This window comes from Cryptomeria japonica, chromosome 4, assembly GCF_030272615.1.
Source record: "Cryptomeria japonica chromosome 4, Sugi_1.0, whole genome shotgun sequence".
Classification (NCBI taxonomy): domain Eukaryota; kingdom Viridiplantae; phylum Streptophyta; class Pinopsida; order Cupressales; family Cupressaceae; genus Cryptomeria; species Cryptomeria japonica.
The window spans coordinates 138,710,562-138,727,539 of NC_081408.1; positions in this window are offsets into that span (position 1 = coordinate 138,710,562).

Consider the following 16,978-nt stretch of genomic DNA (forward strand, 5'->3'; position numbering starts at 1 on the left):
AGGTTTTGTGGTACTCACTGGCTCTCCTGCCTCCGTTGGCCTCTGAAATCGGCGAACATGGTTGAATCTATGCACAAAAGCCTTCGCTGCTGACTGTTGCTGCTTTATTTTCGCTCTGCACTATGCTCTTGTGAATGTGTAGATGACAATGAGGATGTCTTTTCCCCATGGTCTATCTTATAGACTGCCCTAGCTCTCATTTCCCGAGTCAGTCTTCCTTATCCCGTGACTTTGTCACTTTATCCGATTAGTCCATTCTATCCCGTCTTTCTTTTCGAGAGATTGTCTGCAATCTTTTCAGACATTTTCATCCAATCTCTCGAGGGGGCATATAATTCCCATCTTGGGGCAACTCTGTATCAGTTCATCTTATCTTCTTTGAAACAACGCGACAAGCCGCATTGTCTCAAAGAGGGGCAAAATGTAGACACTCAAAATTGTCATGTCTAATTAAATAAATATTTTATTTATTTAATTATCTAAGCCTAATTCTTCTATTAATTAAATAAATTTTTATTTATTTAATTAATTCATTTATCCTCTTCTAGCCTTATTTCTCATTTAAATAAATACATTTATTTAGTTAAATTATCCCTTTCCTAAATTAAATAAATATTTTATTTATTTAATTGATCCCACTTCTTCTATTAATTAAATAAATCTTTATTTATTTAATTAATTCATTATCTTTTTCTATACATGACACATGTCATTCATCTCTTAATTCATACACTACCTACCTCTTTCATTATTTTGGTATTTCTTTTACCTACCCTCTAATCCTAGCCGACCTCTCTTTTTACACCTCTCAATCTTAACCCTCCATTTCTTATTGTGTCTTCTATTTAAGGAGATGCCTTCTTCATTATCAAACCCTAATCACTCATCCTAATCAACAATTTTGGAGGACTTGGCTACACTACGATCCTACTTGCAACCACATTCCGTTCTTTGTTGAGCTCTTGTGCATATAAAAATCTGAGAGCAAATATATCAAGCAAGATCAATGGAGATAGGAAGAATGGAGATCAAAACCCTATTGGACATGTGATGGTATAATCTTTGTGATTTTGAGTTATTTGCATTGTCTTAGGTAATCTTCATATGTTATGGTGGATCTTTGTTGTTGTTAGGCTAGGGTTTGGTGGTTGAATTCATTTAGCCTTTCAATTTTGTTATTATTGTTATCCATTTTCACCATACACAGTTTCTACTAAGCTTCCATGGTCATGGCTGAAGGTTGAGAACTTGGTTTTTTCCTTAACAAGTGACTACACAGGTGAAGTTTTCACTCTCACCTCTCATAAGTTTGCATGGGGACATTTTTTTAAAAAGGTTTATGATATGTGATCCCCTCTAGTAGAGATAAACAATGCCAATCCAACCACCCTCATCCTTTTTAATTTGAAAATAAAAATATTTATAAAAAAATACACCCACCCTCCACATCATTTTTCTAAACATAGGCTTTCATGGTCACTACTACTCTAGCCTACAGAATAGAAAGAAAACAAAAAGAAGGCAAAGCATAAAAGTTTGGCTACACTTGCCACACACTAAGTAACATATATACCCTCTAGAATGTCCATTAACTTTGAGTGTTTAACACTTTTAAGCCTAGAAATCAACATAAACAAATTAGATTATATAACTCATGGGACCACTCCATTTAAGTACAAATTATATATAAACTCGGGTTACAAAATTTAGAATTCCAAATCCAACTCACTACCTGGAAAATTTTGCATGCCAAACTCCTAGAAGGAACCCACCTTAGATTCCTCCATCCTCCTCCTTCCTATCCATTTTGTGGTAAGATTGAAACTCTCAAACATTGTTTTTTTTTTTCCCTCATGTTAAGGAGTTATGGACTACTCTGACTATGACCATACCTTCCCTCTTCCATTTCCCTTAGTTGTAGAAATTTTCTCTTCTTGGTTCCTCAATTGCTCATAACATTATATCTAGCTCATGTCAACTTATCATAATTAAAAACATCTAGAAGATTTGTTGTTAAGATGTCTTATCTCATTCCTTCCTTCCCCTTGTAAGGAAATTAAGTAGTTGAACAACTTCCTACACTAACCTTGAGAGGAGGATAATGGAAAACCTTTTTACAGATCCTTACAATAGTTATAGTTAGTTAATAACTTAATAAACATTTAAATAGAATGCATACCACAACACAATCATTTACATGGAGAAAACCCTTTTAGGACAAAAACCCATCACTCCAAAAGTCGCCCAATATATATTTAGAATCAAAGAAATATTTTTACAAGAGTGTCACCAACCAGAGATTCAAGGGTAGCTCAATAGCTATAAGACTCTTCCACACAACTTCCATCTCATGCACCTCATATGTAGGAGATACAATACATGAAACCATCAAAAAAAGTTGCAAAATCATAGGCTAAAACCACCCAAAAAGGTGGCACTCATCTCATCTTCAATCCTAGATGCCCTATGATGTGTCAAAACACACATCAACACATGTACCTCCCTTTTACAGCTCATTTATGTGTCTAATTCATGTTTTTATATTTCCTATTTTAAGAGACCCAATATTTGGAGGTCGTAACTTTTGAATTGGGTGTTTAATTGACAAACCATTTAAAACATCAAAAATCTTGCAATGTGCTCAATCAATCTCTAATCAGCTATGCCAATTATAAACACTTTTAGGTTGTTTTAGAGACTCTAAAGCCCTCAAAATTGACTCTAAAACTTTCATTCAAAACTTTTGAAAATGAAAACTTTAATATCTTCAAATCTAGACGTAATCTTGCAATAAAAATTTGTCAACGTGCTTATCTAGCCAATTCAAAGCTTTGGAAAAAATTTGGGATGCATCTATGCTCAAAATGAAATTTACTAAAAATAGTAACCTTATGTATATGCAAGGTTGAGACACCATTTTCCCAACATCCCTTGAAATCGAAATACTAATTATTTGCTCCAATCTGCATGCCCAAGTGTTGTATACCTAGACTTTTGAAAGAGAGGAACATTACTTATAAGGAACAATTCCAGCAAGCGACATGTCTTATGTCTCGGTTTCAAGCTAAGCCCGCTCCTTGTTCTCTACAGTACAAAATGGGGTGTGCAATGGATGACTTCTCAGTTAAAACACATATTACATAATGCCTTCAATATTTTTTACGATGTATTTATGCCTAATAAAATTTATGATATTTATCACTAAATCGGACTTGAAGAAGTATTACCAACTGGACAAGAAGTTGCAGACTTTATGTTCTAAGATGGCTCTACTATTTACAAGGAAATCAAACTTTTGTTGCTATACTTCATTTATTTTTGATATAGTTGTATCAAAATGTAATTTGTGCTTAGTATGTTACTCTTTTGAGTTGTTATAGCTTCACTTATTAGCCTCTTTTAGGTGTTATTGTTTACTTCATGTGTCTTTCATATAGCTATATAAAAATGCAAATTTATGCTCAATATGTTTCTATTTTGAGTTGTTACTCTTTCACTAAACAACCTCTTTTCGCTATTGTTCTTTGTTGGTTATAATAGCATAGCTAATTTTTTGTTTGTATTACAATTTGTATTTCATGTTTCTTCTTTCAATAAAAAAAAATATTAATCAAGACTTTGATGTAGGTAAAACATTAAAAATTAGTGGATTAGTTATGCTTATGAGCAGACATTTTGAAACAATTTATTGTTTATTTGTTAAAATTGAGTCTATAATGGAACTAGTTCGTGTGAAAAGTGAATTATGAAAAAAAATGCATATTTGATATCTCTCGTGTTTTTAACAATTTTATATATTTTTATTTTTATAAAAATAAATAAACTATAATTTAAAAAATATTAAATTGTCTTTTATTTATATTTAATATTAAAACAATCGTTTATTTAATGATGTAATAATATTTTTTATTTTTTATTTTTATAATATAATGTATTAACTAATATGCTAATTAAATTAATATAGATATTCTAATATATTTATATGTAAAAATATTTTTTTAAATTTTGAAATTTCATGAGCATTCTTCAAGTTTCAATTTGATATGTATTGTCTATAATAACATAATAACACGTTGTCTAGAACCTCTATTTTATTTTACCAAATTGAATCATAAGATAACAATCATACATTTGATTAATATAAACTAAACTAAAATAATATTTAGATGATTGTAAATCAACTAAATAACTTGCGAGGTATCACAATAAGATTTTTTTTAAATAAAATATAGTAAAAAAAAATTTCCATTATAATCACATTTATGATTATAATTACAAGTAATTACAAAATTAAAAGACTAGCCACTTGGCACTTGTTATAATTTGCAATGATCATCTATTGCATTTATAGTGTATATAAATGAGTTTACAATTTTTTTCTATTAAAGATAGTTTATCAAAACAAAGAATACATTATTAGGAGGAGCAATTCCAAATAGTATCAACAAGTATCACCAGTCAAAAAGTGTAAGATGAAGAGTTCTTACTTGAAATACATACATATTTAACTACAATTTATACTTGAATTAAGAGGAGAGGGATGAATTAGTATCCCTTAAAACATACACTTTTATGTACCAACTTTTAATTCAAATACTTAATCTAATTAGCACTAATGAAAGATAAAGAAGTCAACATAAGTGCATAAGAGAACACCAAATATATGTAGAGAACCCTACAAGGGAAAAACCACAATGAGAACATTTGCTTGGAGCTACTGTCCAAATACAACCTCACAAAATAAAAGAGGTTTACTTTTTTTTAGGACTAAAACCCAATGAAGCAACAACTCCTTGAATGTTGCACACTTTAGAGAAGAGGAAATAACTTTAAAAAATATTGAATGATTGATGAGTTTCCACAAACTTATATACCTTTAGAAAACTTCTAGACTCGCCCAAATGGAAATAGATACCTTTAGCTCATTGCTTTTGATATGTTTAAGGCATTTATGTGCACACTTGACTACTACCACAATCACCACACACCACACACTCGATCTACACATTCACACTAATTTATTTTTTCATTTATATCCTTTGTAAGCATCAATATCCTTCACTAGGTCAATTGGCCCAAATAGCATCATTGAAGAAGGGAGAATAGTTGTGGTCCAATCCAAATATAACAAGACCTAATTTAATTTTAGAATATATCTCCAAGATTGCTAAAATGTCATATAGTAGCGGTGCACATACTCCAAGTTAGTCAGGATGAAATGTGTAGGCATGAAACATGCATCCTCCAAGGAGGTTGATCCCAAACTCTTTCACAGTGGAAGAGAAGCAAATGTGAACCAAGGAAAAAAATAAACTGGACCCAAATCACCATAACACACTTCTCCATGTTGACGCAAACCACAATGCATAAGTGCAAGTATCTTAGGTTGACCAAACAACCACTTGTCTTTCAAGCACATCTAATCCAATCACCAATCAAATCTAGAATGATCAGAAACACCAATGTGGAGCACATGACAACATCATATGTTTTCTAACATAACCTGTGTACCATTATTTTATACTATAACATTTACTTAAACTAGCACAAGAAAATAGATACAATAAACATCATTCTTGGTAAGCTAGAAAACACAGTCTTGAGATAGAACATTAATAATCATACTTGCAATACACATCAACACTTCAAACTTAACTAAGATATTACAAATACAACATAAGCACATCTTCCTAACATCGAGAAGCATGGAGGAATGTAAAGCATTTCCTAGACTAGTTTTACCATCAACCAAATTATCTACATATTGCAATTACCATGACCATTTGCGAAAACTCCAATTTCCTAAAAAGAGAAAGATGCATCTTGTCCAACACATATAAGCTAATTACCAAACCACAAGTCCATATCTTCAACTAAAGATAAATGTGGAGCATTCTCCCAAATAGTCAATAGTATAATATCTCGTGTTCTTATTTTTTCAACAATATTTGGAGACTCGATTATAGTTGTAATATCAATACCTTAATAAGAGAGTTAGAACAAAAGTTTAAAAAATGCAAAAGATCATAACCATCATGCCCAACCCATCATCATTCTTCTAATCCTCATCTTAATATTTCAACATGATTCCCACTCTCCAAACACCAAGTATACACAATGCCTCAATCTAAGCATGACATGAACTACACCTCATCAATATACAAGTGCAAGAATCAAAGACATCATACCACACTAAGGGTTGACATCAATGATAACACAATATGCTGACACCATATCTGCAACAATATTCTATAACATATAGAACCAAAAAAACTATTAATCTCAATCTTTGATCACTCTATTACTACATTCATCCCTATCATAGTCATTGTTGCCAAGTTGAGGAACAATCAAGTTGGGATCTACTTTTGAACATGTGTATGGGTCTATTGTCTTCCTCTTACTATTTCCTTCATCGTCGACAAGTTTAGGGATTTTCTTCTCCTCCATGAATTTTTTGAGTAATTCCAATTCTTGTTGATTCAAATTATCCTTTCCTTGTGGAAAGAAAAGAACTGGTTTAATCTTTGTTTTCTAGACAATAGTAATGCCTTCCTTGATAAATATCATGAACTACTTCTTAGGTATCTCAAGAGTCATTGATACTTGCAACACAATACAAAAGTAGGTGAGCTCACATTTCAACTCAATAAGATGCCCCTTAATGCCCTAGAAAATCTTTGCATTCCTCTTCTTCCAAAGAGACCACAAAATCTCATTAGACAAAATGAGCCAAAATTTGTTCAATTCAACATTCAATGCATCAACAAATCTAGGTAAAATTCCATGCCAAGAGAAACCACAAGGATCAAACAAATTGACAAGAAGACCATAGAAAAGGGACCTAAAAGCCGTTGCACTTTTGCATTCAAAAAAGAGATATTAAAATGTCTCAGGGACATCACAAATTCTAGTAGTCAAACAGTGGGATTGCAAAACATGACCAATGAAAAATTTCTTAATCATTGGCTTCTTCGATTCAATAGAGTTATGCCAAATAATATTGAGCCTAGTGGTCCATTTACTAGTAGACCAATCAAAGTTCCAAGAAATTTTTAGCCAACTATAAACCTCTCCCAAGTCCATAATCATAGTATACAATTTGGTAATAGTCATATCATAAAACATAGAACCATCATTTCATTTAATTTTGCTAAGGAGATCCGATTCAGAAACCACTTGCCTTGGGGATGTATCTCACACACCTTTCTTGACCATAGAAAATTATTTTTATGGGTCAAAGGAATACCAAATTCATCCATCATCTTCTCCCAATTCCTCAAGTTATTATTGACCAAAATATCTTTCATAGATTGTGTGCTGCTAAAAATGTGTATCAATGGAAACAAGCATACACATAGATGAGATAATAAAGCATAAGTAGGAAGTAAATACAAAATCTAAATTAAAGATACAAACCCATAGCCTTCTTTCAAATGTCCCATCTTCCTCTATTCTTGAGGACCTTGAAGGTTGTAGAATTGTTGGCTCTCAGCAGAGCAATAACCTTCAATAGTGACAACTCAAGAGTTGAGTAGCTACTTGATCATGATTGATTGTGCAAATGATATGAGATGCATGATGATTGATGGATAATTTAGCTATAATGATCTTTTCAAGCTACATGATTGATAAAATGAAATTAGATTAATATGAAAATAACTATGATTAATCTAATTAACAATTATTGCTGGATGATCAAGATGTAAAATTCCTATAGTAAGTATGCAAAAACTATGAATGCAAGGGATCTTTATTGCTCCAAAATGAAGGGTATTTATAGTAATTCCAAGGACAAAGCTAAGGTAGCATGAATCGATGATTTGGATTTGATCTGAAGATATCAAGGGCTAGGATTGAGGAACCTGGAGAAGAGGCTGGAGGAAGGGACACATGTCATCTTTGTGGTGATAAGTGTCAAGGAACCATGCTCATGAGAGGGAAAGTGTCCAAGGGAGAAGACATGTGGCCAAAGTGTCATGTGTCTCAAGGAGGGGATATCCAACCTACAGGAGGTTAGGATAAAAAAGGTTAGGATGTGCAAGATAAGATAGGGTTAGTTAAACCCAAGATTAGATAGAATGGGTTAGTTTAGAGGGTGGTTAGGATAGGTGGTTAGAAGTTAGGAGCCATGTGCTCAATTTGAATTTAGAAATTCAAATAATTACAAAAAAGGTAATTAATCTCAACAAACTTGGATTTGTTAACCTTAATTATGGGATTAAAAGAATTGATTTAAATGAGGGAAAAATAATTAATTAAAACTAATTAATTAAAGGGGGGATACGAAATGAACTATATAAAGAAATCTTTTAGATTTATTTACAAGTAGATGAATACGGAAATTAATCAAATTACTTGTGAATTCAATTAATTGGGAAGGGGGATTAATTAAATAACTACCTATTTAATCAATTATCTTTAGACCATTTTTAGGTGTATACATATTGGACTCCCAAAGAATTCCTAAATTTTAAAGAGCATCCTTAAGACAAAGTTGCCAACAATTTTTCATTATGTTCCACATTCCACCATAAAGATATGTTGTAAATACAACAAGCTAGAGATGTATATATAGCATTACCATTTCTGACCAAATGTCTAATTTGAATCTAGGCCTTCTATAATGTGGCAAATATAGGTGAGCCAAGAAACAACCTCAAAATCGCCAAACAAAATATATTGTGGATGGAGGGGACCCCGATACTTTCCTTCTTTGGTCTAGAGAGAGAGAAGTTATTTCTAACTAGAATTTTCCAAGGTTCATCTCCTTAAAAATCCTTGAAGATCCATTTAGCAACAAGTGCAATACCTTGGATCCTAAGGCTTTTAAAGCTAAGGCCACCATTTTGTTTGGGGAGATAACACCATTCCCACTTAACACAATATCTTTTCTTATTGCCCTTACCTTCAAACCAAAGAAAATCTATCAAAATCCTTTTAAGTCTATCAAATTGAACATTAGCAAACAATTAGGTTGAAGAATGAGAAATAGCATGAGAGGATAAGACTTTTTGAACAACCTAAAGTTTGCCTACTAGGGAAGTAGGTAAGTTTATTGTTTGATATGTTTCTTTTCAAAGGAAGACCCATTCCCGCATACTTTTCAAGGAAGGGGATATGGAAAATAGAATTCCCAAGTACCTTACCACCTTTAACAAGTCAACCCACTACCAACCCTTACTGGAAAGCCAAGTGGGATGATCTTTAGACCATCCTAGCATCTTTGATTTACAATGAGAAATCTTAGAACTAGAGGCATCACATAATATTTATTATATTGTCAAAATTATTCTTAGATGATTTATTTTTTTGGAGCAATATCATCAGCGAACTGGGCAATAAGTAATTGCTCCTTGTTAGGAATCTTGATACCCTTTATAAGAGGAGAGATAAGAATGGTTCTAAGAATATAATACATTACATTAGCAACAAGAACAAATAATGCAGGAGCAACTAGATAGCCTTGTCTAATCAATCTTTGAAGGAGAATAGGGTCTGTGAGTTCTCCATTAACATCTATTTGACTAGAAAAGTCATTAAACATAACATTATCCCATTTACAAAATTTATGTAGAAACCCAATGCATGTCAATCACAAAAGACAATTCTATCTCATCATAATATTTTTCATAATTCAATAGTATAATAGTAATATTCTACCCATCATGTTTAGCCCAATGCATGCCCTACCAAGTAGTGATTGAATTTTTTGGCATGTGCCTTCCCTTGATTAAGCCATTATGAATCACTGAAACAATTTTCTTTAACATCCCTAAGAGTCTTCTTGCCAAAGTCTTTATCAATAATCTTATATTCAATACATTGAAGATTGTAATATAGGCCTCTATTTTTTATCAATTCCTTATCTCCTTCCTTAGGGATCAACTTGATGGCACCTTTGTTAATTTTAGGTCCCAACAAGTTAGTCTAATATGCATGATTATATACTTCTAGAAGCTCGGTAGTAATCAACTCAAAGTTTATCCCATCAACCCCTAAAGACTTGGAATTGCCTAAAGACTTGATAGTTTACTCAATATCTGATATATAGGGTATGTGCACCAAGATGGTGAACAAAAAAGTGGCCACTAGTAAAAAAATGCCTAAAACAGAGGAAATGCATGCATGTTTTTCATAAATTTAAAAAATGTGTGTATTATGGCTTGGAAAATCCAAGCCAAAATGTGTACAAGTTATTTTAATTAAAAATGTGTACGTGTTATTGAAAATAAAAACACATGCACACTTTTATGAGAAAAAAATGTGCATGTGTTATAATGTGTACGTGTTATGGTTAGCTTGAAGAAAACACAAAAGCGTTTTTATTTCATTAAGCTAGAAAAGGAACATGGCCTTAGATGTTAATTCATTTAGCCTTCCTTTAGTTTTTTTCATCAAGACATATACATATAATATAACATTTAAGTTTTCTTTTATCTTTCTTATACTTTTTCAGATCTCTAGGAGTCATAATGCAAATTCTAGATTTTAGGAGATCTTATAATTTTTCAAACTAAATAAAATTTCAGTAATTAGTAGGTTTCCATCATCATTTTATTGCTATCTTTGTCTCCTCCAAGCTCTAGACCTATTTGTTGTCCTATCTCTCTCCTTCTCCTCCCTCTCTACCTATCTCTATCTCACTCTCTCCTCTCTTCCCAAGCTCTAGATCTTATAATTTCTCAGGCAGTCAAATTTCAGTAATCACTAAGTTCTTATTATCATTCTCTCTATCTCAATTTTACTCTCTTTATCTCCCTTGATCTCTAGACCTATCTCTCTTCCTATCACTCTTCTTCTCCCCTTATCTCCCTTATCTCTTATCTCACCCTCTCCTCTCTCTCCCCAAGCTTTAAAACTATCTCTCTCAACCTTCTTTGTATCTCCCCAATCTTCTCTACCTACCTCACACACATTCTCTCATCTCCATCTCACCTCTTTCTCCCCCTCCCAAGATCTCTCTATCCTTCCTTCTCTCTACTTATATATATATATATATATATATATATATATATATATATATATATCTCTTCTCTCCATCTTCCTACATACATTCCCTTACTCCCTCCATACATTTACTTGTCTACATACCTCTCCCTCTCTCTCTCTTTCTCTCTATCCCACCCTCCCATGCTCCCTCTCAACTTATCTCATTCTCACCCTTTCCCTCTCTACTTACCTCTATCTCCCCTCTCCTCTCCACATACCTCTACCTCCCTCCCTCCCTACCTCTATTCATCTACATATATTTTTCTCTCTCTCTATCATGTTGCCTCCCTCCCTCCTTCCTTCTCTATTTTTCTTTATCTTTCTCTCTTTATCCCCCCTCTCCTCTATACCTACCTCTCTTTCTAACCCACTCTACTTTTATCCCCCCTAACTCTCTACCTCCTTCCCTCCATACTACTATTTATCTCGCCTCACTCCTCTCTATCCCTACCTCTCTATCCCTTTCTCTCCCTCCCTACTTCCTTAGAAATTTGTAATTTATCTCTCTAAGTACTTTTCTCTATCTACCCCCCTCTCCTTAAATGTCTTTCATTCCCTCCATCTCTCCAAATCTCCCCTCCACTTCTCTCTATCTCACCTATTTATCTCTCTTCTTCCATCTACAGCTCTCCATATCTATCTAGGTATTTATATAAATAGGGTATGGGGGAGTGCAAGAGAGCTAGTTAAGATAGATATGTAAAAAGAAAAGAAAGAGAGAGGTAGAGAAATAGGTAGGGATGGGGGGAGATATATATTAAGAAAGAGGTAATAGAGAGAGAGTAAGGAAAGAGGTGGCATTGATAGAAATGGCAAGGGAAGGTTTAGGAGATAGAGAAAAGATAGAACTAGAGGTGTTGTAGGGAGATATATATATATATATAGATGAAGAGAGAGGAAGAGGAGAGATAGTGATAAATTGAAAGGGGGTAAATAAATAGAGAAAGGTGGAGAGGGAAGGAGAGAGATAGAGGGGGGTGAGATGGATAGAAGTGGAGGGGAGAGATGGGGGAGATAAAAGTAGAGGGATGAAAAGAGAGGTAGGTAGAGAGAGGGGGAGGGGAGATAAATAAAGTAGGAGGGGAGAGAGAGAGAGAGAGAGAGAGAGAGAGAGAGAGAGAGAATATGTATCTAGATATTAGTGTGAAGAGTGGAGTCGGATAGAGAGAGGGAGAGTGATAGAAATAGAGATAGGTATAAAGCTTTGGGGAGACAAAGAGTGGAAGATAGAGATGTGTGTGTGTGTGTGTGTGTGTGTGTGTGTGTGTGTGTGTGTGTGTGTGTGTGTGTGTGTGTGTGTGTAGATAAATAGAGATAGGGAGGGAGGGGAGATATAGGTTAGCACAAAGGGAAAGGTTGAGAGTGAAATAAGTAGAGAGGGAGAATGGGAGGATGGGAGAGAGAGAGAGAGAGAGAGAGAGAGAGAGAGAGAGAGAGAGAGAGAGAGAGAGAGAGAGAGGGCGGGGGGGGGTGTATGTAGAGAAGTAAAGGTAGGAAGGGAGTGAGGGGGAAAGCAGGGAGAGGGAGAGAGGAGAAAGAGATAAGTAGAGAGAGGGAAGGCAAGAGAGAGAGAGAGAGAGAGAGAGAGAGAGAATGATATAGAGAGATGTGGGAGAGAGGGAGAGGGAGATTGATAGGAAGAGATATAGGTATAGAGAGAGAGAGAGAGAGAATAGGAGCTTAGTAATTATTGAAATTTTATAGTCTCGGAAGTTATAAGATCTAGAGCTTGGGGAGAGAGGAGATAGATAGAGAGGTGGAGATGGAGGAAAAGGAAAGAGATAGGAAAATAGATAGGTCCAGAGCTTGGGAAGACAGAGAGTGAGATAGAGAAATAGCAAGAGAATGATAATAGGAGCCTACTAATTACTGAAATTTGACTGTCTAAAAAATTATAAGATCTAAAATTTAGATTATGACTTATGAGTCATACAGACCTAAAACCATTCTCAAACATCCTACCAATATAAACATAAAATATAACTGGAGTATATTTCTTATACTTAATGTTATATTTTATGTATATATCATGATGAAAAAAACTAAAGGAAGATCAAAGTCTTAAATTGGCATATAAGGCCATGTTCCTTTTCTAGCTTGATGCATGTTTTGCTTATTTACCATAATATGTACGCATTATAACATGTGCACATTTTTTCTCATAAAAGCATGTACTTGTTTTTTATTTAAATAATGCATAGGTGTTCTTAATTCAAATAACATGTATGTGTTTTGCCTTTTACTTAACCTTGGATGACAAGCCTTAGGCTTGGGAGTTTCATTTCCCTCCTTTTTATGTGTTTTCTTCTTCCAATCTGATTTCTCAACTTCATCATCATTTGGTCTACACGTTATCATGTGGGTATTTGTAAAGTTACCACCATAATTTTACACCTTCTAAGCTTTCTAACTAAAATGTTCTCATCCTATCTTTCTCTAAAATAAATCATGCTTCTATTACCAGATAGTTTGTCCAAACTATATCATATCCTATTGGAGAGAGCTTGGTTGCTACACCAAGTAAACCAAATAGATTTATAGGACTTTTTTCTAAGCTCCAAAAGGTCAACCAAGTTTAGTGTTCTCTTCATTTTTTACCAAATTAAAAGTTTGTCTCCTTTCCATAACATATTTTTACCTCTTTTATTATCCTATTTATGCTCCATCATATTAAAATCACCAATGGAAACCCAAGGGATTTTAGGAAAGTTCATTTCCATCCAATTCTATAGGTCAAATATTTCTCTGTAATCAATTGAGCCATACAATGAACACACTCCAATACTATTAGAGAAAACTACTAGAGAAAACCATACTAGCCCATTAGAGAGGGAAGTTCCCCATTAAGAAACCTACTTGGAGAATTTAGGGTGAAGCAAGATGATGCAAGTGTATAAGATTTGTTTTCTTCTAATATTTTTAGATAGAATAATTAGTGGTTGTAACTTCCTCCTAATCAATTTGTTTTAACAAAAATAAAGGAGGTTAGAGAGAAACTAGAAATTGTTATTTGGGTTCTTAAATAAAGGGAAACATACCAAATTAGGTTTGGGCTTGAATTAGTTAATATGTGTGTATAAATAGTGGCTTGTATGTAGCAACAAGGGGGGAGTGCCTAAAAGAAAAATCATATGTAAGAACTCTCAGTTATTATATGAAGTATTGATTGAGTAAAGGAATTTTCGCTTTCTTTGTTTCTACCGTATATCACAAGATGGTTGTTCCCCCTTTACCTCTATCAAGACCTAAAATGAACGTTGCAAAAATTTTCCAAATAAAATTCATCACACATTCAACTTGGAAACCAATGCCTTCAATCTCTTGTTTACATAAAATGTCAAGGTATGGCATGTTATTAAAAAAATCCCTAACTACATACTTCCTATTTAAAGATTCTAACTCCCTCACATTCTAATTGTAGATATTTAGATTCATTTAAGGCCAACTGAGGTTTTTCTAAGTTTTATACAACCTATAAAAGCACTTTGGCATCTTTTATTATTTTCCTTTCTTGTTGAATTTCTTTTCAGAACTAGAATTAGAGCTTTTAGGTATGTCATTCATTTTACTCTTTTTATTATCCTTTCTACTTAGGCCATGCTTCTATAGGGTGAGAGAAAGATTCACATCTAATCCAAAAACTAAAGAATTAAAATGGGAGATGACCTTTTCATTCTCAAAGCCTAATCACCCATTTTGGGATTATGGTTCCTGACAAGGTTTGTAGTTGTCACTCCATGGTTGGAGGAAGTATTTTTCTTCCTTAGTTTCTCAGCTCTTTTTTAAACTGTCTCTAGAGCAATTTGTTGAGCGTTTTTTGGTCCCAAGAAAATGTTTTCATTTTTTAGTCTAGGGACATTCAAGTACAAGGGCTTGGGAGTAGAAGATTGATAAACTTTGATAACCTCCAATTCTTTATTAAACAAGGGGTTCTATAAAGACACATTTTCTTGTTATAACATATTCACATCTTGTTTTCTCCAAATTCGGAAGGGGGTGATCCTATCCCCACTCTTATTATTTTCCTTATCCTTTTTTCCTTTTGAGTGTCATTTTTACTACTAGAGAGGTTACCGATCTCGAGTTTTTTCTTATTAGGCTCAAAAGCCCCTTTTTGGCTTAGCCCTAGCTCGAGAGCAATCCTTCCTAAGATGTTTGTTTCTCTTACATAAGAATTAAGTTTAGAGACCCTATTAATTCGATATCATATATTATGTATTTATTCTCTATTTGAACTAACAAAACATTTAGGATTTCAACCTCAATTCCATAATCTGTTGAACATTTCGTATTAACTAAATTAATAATTTAGGGATGAATTTTCAAAGTTGGGTAGGAATATTATTTATCTTTAACCAGCTTATGGTGGATTTTGCAATCGCCACCTCAAAATTCTCATTAAGTGACCATGTTAGATTTAATGACAGTCCCAAAGACATTGAGAGGGGGGGTGAATCAGTGCATAACCGGTTAGGGTAATATTTAAACTTATTAATAACTTTGCATCCCAAAACAGTGTACTAGTAAATAAGAATTAATGCAGCAAATAAGAATAACAGAGACAACATAGAGAACACACCATAACACAAGATATTTAACAAGGCAACCCAGTGTGGGAAAAACCTCGATGGGATTTGTGACCCACAATATTCACTCACTGACCAATGAATAAATATTACTTACAATGAGGGGCCTGCACATGCAGGGAGGCCAACTACCTAAAGCTCACTGTTTAATCACAAAATAGAAGTCTCACTGACTTACGAAATTGGATGATTAAATCCAATACAATGTACTGTTCAAATCAACATCAACTATGCTAGGTTCAGTACCGGTTTAAGCTCAGTGTATAACCAAAACCTTCATTGTCCTTATCCTTCACATATACATATCCATCCATATACATATCAAAATGACTTATAAGACCTCATACATATATGAGTCTTTTATAATAAACCAAGTCGGCCTTTACAAAAGATAATTACAATTCAAAACACTAAATAAAATTTTATTCCATGCCGGCCTGAGTGCCAGTATGCATTATACCTGATGTCGGTGAAGTGTCTGCCAGTGTATGTGGAAGTCTATTGTCGGTGCTGGTAACTGTCGGTTGGTTTCCAGATGAATGTCAATTGGTTGCCATCAATGACAACATCAACCATTCTCATAAGAGTGTAGAATGCCAACAATCTCCCCCTTTGGAATTGATGGCAACACTCATGAGAAAAATCCAAAAACTGTTTCCAAAAACTGAAGCCCAAAAAGATGTGCTCCCCCTGAGCAAGTGATCTCCTCTGTGCATATACTTTTCTCCTCCACTACTCCCCCTTTGACATCAATGACAAAGGTTGTCAAAAATAGTCAAACAAGTTCAAAATTTCACCTCAATGTCTATAACCGGTCGGTTACAATCTGAAAAATATCTGCCAAAATTAAATTTAGACTCTGCATAAACCTTTTGTTGTCATTCAAAGTTGCCTCGATCTATTGAATTATGTTAGTGAGATACTGCATGTGATCATTCTCCTTGAACTAATGCCTTAAAGATTTCATTTCTTTGAGAGATAAGATTGTCCAACTTAGGACCAAGTTTATTTTTGAGTTCCCGAGCATTTGATCTTATCCTTGCCTTATCTTTCTCAAGTTTCTCTAATTTTTCTTCAAATCCTGCCATTTCTTGCTCAATAACTGATATAGGTTCAAGTGAACAATTATATTATCAGCTATGTCATCAATTTTTTCTATGTTTTATTGATTTCCTTTTCTATGTCTTTTGTCAGAAGGTGAGGTTTGCATGATTCCTTATACAACTCCTTGTATTCCAAAATTGTAGAATTGAGTGTCGGTAATAATGTATTCAAGTGTTTTGTACACTTGTTTGTAGTGTCTTCAAAGAATTTGTTTTTCTCCTTTTCAACTCCATCCTTAATTGTATCCTCATTCACTTTGTCAATAGTTATTACATTATCAGCAACAAATTTGGACA